The sequence below is a fragment of the Pteropus alecto genome, unplaced genomic scaffold (genome assembly GCF_000325575.1).
Source record: "Pteropus alecto unplaced genomic scaffold, ASM32557v1 scaffold185, whole genome shotgun sequence".
NCBI classification, from domain to species: domain Eukaryota; kingdom Metazoa; phylum Chordata; class Mammalia; order Chiroptera; family Pteropodidae; genus Pteropus; species Pteropus alecto.
The window spans coordinates 10,285,106-10,291,666 of NW_006438088.1; the positions used below are offsets into that span (position 1 = coordinate 10,285,106).

At 37.8% G+C, this 6,561-nt stretch overlaps 1 long non-coding RNA gene across 1 annotated transcript in view; it reads right to left on the reverse strand.

The window, feature by feature from the left end:
• LOC112482564 overlaps positions 1-4,941 on the reverse strand; it is a 133,785-nt gene extending 128,844 nt beyond the window's left edge. Inside the window, exon 1 of the long non-coding RNA XR_003047350.1 lies at positions 4,543-4,941. This is a non-coding gene — a long non-coding RNA (uncharacterized LOC112482564). The remainder of the gene's footprint in view (positions 1-4,542) is intronic.
• Between the last annotated feature and the right edge of the window lie 1,620 nt (positions 4,942-6,561).

Genomic DNA, 6,561 nt, shown 5'->3' on the forward strand with positions numbered 1-6,561 from the left:
AATTGCATTAAATCCTACCAGTAGGATGAAGCATCCACCCTGTACCATCGGGACAAAGTCTCAGAGCAGATACTCAATGGACAACCAATTCACCAAAAATTTTTCTTCTGAGGCTTCCTCCAACTTAGTTATCAACATGTTTTCAGTTACTCTCTAAAGACACCAGAATTGGAGTTGAGGAGATATTAAGTGAAATAATATAGAAAATCTAGGACAGTGATTGGCACTTAGGAAGAGGATACTTGCCATGTAACATTAAAGTCCCCAGCTACAATGAACACAAAGTACGTCCCTTTACTGCCATGGAGAAGCACATCAGCATCGCAGGAGAGAAATTGGGCAAAGATAGGTGACCTTCTCTGGAGAGCAATAATCCTCTTGGGAAGAAATACTCCAAAACTCAGAGACTTGTTTTGTTTTTGTTGGGCAATAAGAGTATTTTGGAGGTAAAATTATATAAATCTAAACAACTGAGTAAAGGCAAACTATAAAGGAAAGTGGTAGAAATAAAGGTTGGGAGATGTGGAAGAATGAAAACAAATTAATGCTAATGCACCAACATTAATTTTGTTAGGGTAAAACACAAAATTGGGAAAAGAGAAAGGCATCCTAGAAGTATTCTAACAGACTCGCTTTAATGATGATGGAACTGAGTCCACTGAAGTTTAAGAAATTTGCCTTAATTCACACAGGTGATCTCTGGAAGTTCTGGGCTACTATGTGAGGTTTCCTGATACCAAGGGCATTTCTCATGACACCACGTTGCACCAACGTTCAAGCCCATCATAGTTTGTGAACCTTTCTTATTTGTATGCAATGGCTGCTGGCATCTGGGGCTGCTGTCGAAGTTCTCAAAGGACTCCTGCTTTCTATAACTCCTAGTGGTTTCAAATTCAAGTGATGATAGAGATGACGCCAATGCAGTGATTTAATTCACCCTCCCAGGTTTGTACAGTAACTTAATCAACCAACAAGAAAACTTAGGCTCTCTTTATATTTTTAAGAAAACCATCACAAATATATTATTTCAAAAGAATGGCAATGTCTTCATTTGATCACATTAAAGCTCACATTAATAGAAATGAATATATAGATAGAAAATTTAGTTTTTTCTTGAATTTCAGTTTGTATAAAGTCACCTTTTCTGTTTCATTTTTCTTCATTACGACCTCCCTTCCAAACTCTCCTTTGTTTTTCCATTTGTCTGGAGAGACTCCACTATTTGTTTATATGTTCAATTAAAATATAAGTTTCCTGGAGGTGAGAATCATCTCTTATCTATCTTTTTATTCATTTCACGTCAACAGGTATAGATAGCCCTTCACATGTTGAAAGTATGAAGTAATATTTTTGAATACAGGTTTGACACTTTCACATTTATCTATAAATGGAATTTTTAAAGAACTCCCAGTTGAGAATAAGAATACTATAAAAAGTTTGATCTAAAAAGGATTGTTGGAAATAACCCAACACAACTAGTTTGCTTTACAGATGATGAAACTGAAGTCAAGTGGCTCAGAGTCAGTCACTCAACTAGTTAAGAGCCTGAATGAGGATGGCCACCCCATCCCCTGTCTCTTTCGGATGTTTTTTTGTTTTTGTTTTTGTTTTTTAATGTGCTTCTTGCAGTCACTTTCTAAATACAAATTAACTCACCTAGAAACGTGATTCTTAAGAAACTATAAATACCGTGATTATGCACTAGAATTTTGACACGTTTTGCTCTGTGTATTCAAATCTCTAACAATGCCTGGTATACAGTAGATATTCAGTTAGTCGGTTTGGGTTCTCATCCCTTTTTCCCTTCTCTGCCCTAAATTTCCATATTAACCACTTTAAAGACAGCTAATGCACCAAGTAGGAATCATCTAGAGAGTCAAAATTAGCCTGTTGACAAAGCCATCTAGGATGCTGATGCTTGTAGAAGCCAATGGTACTGACCCCAAGGCTGTTCCCATGGGAATGATGGAAGTGCTCTCCAAGGTGCGTTCTTAGGTGAAATAGAGATACTACCATAGGGAGGTGCTGATAGAGAGGGTCTCATGGCATTTCCGGAAGCCAAACCCCTTTTTCCTCAGCTCAATGTGCCTCTCAGAAGAGAGATTTTACTTGCCTGTAGACTTCTTTGGGAAACATGAACGGAATCCATGGGATGGTGGATTCTTTGGGTAAGAATTTCTGTACATTTAGGGTCTCCCAATACATCATCCTCTAGAAGTCATTGTGAGTTGAATTACATAGAATACCATTAGCTTTTGTATTTAGATGTTCTGGTCTATTCTGATTCTTAATTTTGACAGTTCCCTTTAGTATAGTGAAGCTCTTTTAGTCTTGCTTGGGATTAATTTATCACCTAAAAAACTTCTTCCAACACCATGTTCTGTGAGTTGACGAGCAGATTCCCCTGTGATTTGAGCTTGTCTAAACACAAATTGACTCTGGATGACTGATTTCCAGGTGTTACATTCCCACCTTGGGAAAACTTGGTCATCATACTTTTGCTTCTGTTTGGAGTAAGAAGCCTTTGGTTGGAAATAATGCAAGTCAATATTGGGAATGCCCTCCTTTATACACTTGATGTGTTGATTTCTAGATTATATTTTAGGCTGGACTAACATTTTTCAAAGACAGTCGAATATGCTATATTTGAAAATCATTTCAATAATTTACAGCATATGAAGGGTCGTAAATTCTAAGTGACATTTTAACTAGGTACTTATTGAGAGCTGACAATGGGTAGCTTTGTGCTGAACACTGTGTAAGGCATTAAAAGATGTACTGGTACACTTATGTTCCCTAAATTGATGTCTATTCCTAACATATCTTGGATTTTCTGCCCTTGCCCTAAGTAACTTAATTCAAAAAAGAGTTTCAGCTAATTTGCTGACACACTATCAACCACTGATGTCTCATGTTGTTCAACTGAGTCAGTATACTCAAATCGGACAGCTTACAGTGTCAGGTAAAAATCCTTATAAGGAGGATACGGGCTTTGGAGTTGAAACTAGTTAACTCTGGGCTTCTACTTGAGACAAAAAGCAACTTCATTTTATAAGAGAAATTGTCAATCAAGAAGAAACTACTGACACCCGTCTTTGTTCCACCAGTCAATAATAAAAGATAAAGCAGAGGAAATGGAGGAGCTGCAGTTAGGCATTCGCAACACACAAAGTCCTTGTTTTCCCACTAGGCGCTGCAGAAAAGCAATTGTCCATTCACAGCACATCCTCTGCATTTCATAGCTAATATTTTTGCAGTTCTTAATTTGTTACATTACAGTCTTATGCAGTTAATTTTGTTAACCCTTTGAAATGCATTGTTTGATATCTTACTTAATATTGCTGCTAATATGACCCAGTTTTTAAAATTTCTGTTTCTTGACGTTGAGAACAGAAACCTTTAAAAAATTCAAAGAAGAAATTTTGGAAGCAGTAATGGTGTCAAATAATCCTGTCTTACTTGCTATTGCATAACTTCGAGAATGGTAATAAGGAAATCCATGTCAACCATATATTACTTGAATTGCGTTTACAAAAATTGACTCCGGAATGCTTTTAAGCAGGGGTCCCCCTCAACACATATTAATAATGTGGCACCGAAAACAACATAAGCCTTGTGTTTCATTGCCCTGCTTCCTGCAGCAGTTAGCGTGTTTATTGTATATGAATGCATATGCCTACCTTCCGGTGCAGAGATTTACTCTAACATTTTAATAGTCAATCTGGCTAGAGCACATGAATCTATAAATGATTAATTAGTCCCCAGGCTCAATCACTTAAGTCCCTAATTAAATATCTCACTCTGCTTTCAACTATTGTAAGAAAATATAATTAGCAAATTCGCAGTACTAATAAAGAACTTTTTATTTTCCTTTATAAATAATGAGATCTAAATCACTGATCAGTGCCTACATCTTCCCTATTGACTTCTACACGCAGAACATTTTTTAAAAAATGTAAAGTGCATTTTCCTTAAGAATTCATTTTTCTAACATACCGCTATAGATTTTTCTACCTTCATTCTCATTACCAGCTTCTTCCTCTCTTCCTACTAATTTCTTCATACAAGTCTGCTATCAACCAAAATGACAAACTCTAGAAAAACGGTGATTTTCTTTTCCTCTGTTCCGCAACCCTCACCAATCTCTTTACCAATATTTTCCAATCTTGTCCCACCAAAAAGGAAAATGACCCAACTCTAAGATTTACGTTGGAGAAGAAATATTGCATTCATTTAAAAAGAAGAAGAAGAAAAAGAAGAAAGAAAGAAAGCAGCCCTCCTCAATGGGGACTCAAAGTGCTGTGGAAATGCCCGAGTCTCATTAGGCTGGTTGGAATGAAATGGTTAATTCAGAGTAAGTGATAATGTTTAGTCAGTTCTCCCAGAAAAAGGAAGGAAATTCAAAAGCTGGTTGCTGTAGTAACAATCACACACCAAAAAATATATATGTACAGGTTCATTTTAAACAAAACTCCTGCCATCTCTCTGTGATTCTGCTCTCTCAAGAAAAATGAGCTTGCCGGTTAAATTTGTTGTACCTACCTCAACCATTAAACAAGACATTTAACCATAGTGGCAGTTCTGTGACCTTTGAATGCCGTGAAATCTCTGAGCGGTGCTGCTTGTTCATGAAGACTTGTGCTGCAGAATCCAGCAACTTCATCCAGGATTAGGAATATAATTAAGTAAGAAAAAAAAAAAAAGAAAGAAAGAAAGAAAAGAAACGCAAAAGCACACAGAGAGATCGAGAAAGAAGGAAGGTGGAAAAAGAGATTCTCTCTGGGTGAGTACACCACTTTTCTCCCAGACAAGTGCTGGGACAGAGCCCAGCCTGCTGCAGTGCCCAGACCCACCGACTGGCTGGGGGAGCAGGCAGCCGGCCTGCTAGGCTGGGAGGTGCTGTCAGTTGCCACAGGCAAGGAAAAGCAGAGACCAATCGGCTTCAACTCTGGCAGCTTACTGGAGTGGAGCCTTTTCTGTTTATGTTTCCTCATTTCAAGAGTGACGTCAAAGGGTTTAGTTTTTCCTCTGCATGTGCTATTAATTTTAAAGTCCTGTACTATGGGAAGAATGTGTGTGTGCCTGTGGTTAGCGTGGGCACCCCACTCTCAGGAGAACTCAAGAAACATTTTCTATATTCAGGAATAAATTTAAAAAAAATTTAAATACCTTGTGGTGAGAGGTGTATCAAAAACACATACACAAATCAGACAAAAATCCCTGAGCTAAATCATAGCAGCGAAATTTATATTTTTTCCAAATGTGAGTATAGGTACATGTGCCCACTTTACAGCTGTTGCTTATTTTCGATCTAATTCATTTTTACCCTTACCAAAAAATGAGTTGTTACTTAATTTTGATAGCCATGAACGTACAATTGAGCAAATGAGCTGGTGAACAATATTATGTGCAGTGAAAAATAGAAATTATGTTTATGCTGCTGATCCCTGCTTTTCTATCTTTCCCCCAGTTTATGTGGTGAAGCATAGGGATTATTCAGGCTAGGGAGATCCCTCCTGCACACCCCACAGGGAGTCATTCAAGAAGCAGGGCACAGTGATGCCATACAGGCATGCCTGGGGTATCAGCATGTTCTCTCTCAAAGTGTGTGAAGGTACAGTTATTTAAGGATACTTCCTCTACCAGGAGCCCCAGCTTATCCCTGTATTTCTCTTCCCACACTCGAAAGCTCAGTGGTGGCCATCTGTTGTTTCTGCTTCCCCCATAGCCTCTCCCTTCTGCCCCCCTCCCACTCCCCACCTCATTCTGCTAACAGAAACTCTTTTTTTTCTCTTTCGGAAACTTTCTTCTCTCTATCTATGGATTGCACAGCCTTCTCCACAAACCCCACCCCCTATGACAGAATTATAAGGAACATGTGACCCAGACTGGCCAATCAGATTTCTCTATTGTTCTAGACACAGAAAATATTTTAGGGGTAGGCACATCATTCAAGAAAGCCAGAGTCCTTTTTCAAATATTAATACCAATTCTTAGAGAATGAAGGCATTTAAATCTTTCTAAGATGTGCTAGGGTTAATCAAGCCTGTAATTGTAGGGGTTCATTTTTGATGTTGAGGATACAGAGGTGAACAAAATAAGTAGTATCTGCTTTCATGTAGTTTATATTTTGGATAAGGGTGAAGACAGGCAACAAAAATAAGTAAATATATAATGTCACTTGGTAATAAGGGCTTCAAAATAAAAGAAAGTAAAGACGAAGAGAAGCATGTGTGTTGTTCGTGTGCTTGTGTTTACTGTTTTAGGTTTAATGATCAGAGAAGTACTCTGACAGAACAATTTTGGGCAGAAGCCTGAATGAAGTGAAGAAGCAGGTCATGTGTGTCTCTGTATTCTCAACAGAGGAAGTAGTGTAAAGGCTTACGACAGGTGAATGGTTGGCAAATACAAGGCACAAAAAGGGAAATAGAGCAGCTGGAAGAGAATGAGCAAAGGGAAGAAATGAATATAGAGAAATATGTCTGGGATAATACCAGGAATATTTTATAAATGATTTATAAATATTATAAATGAATATTATATAATATATATGAATATTAT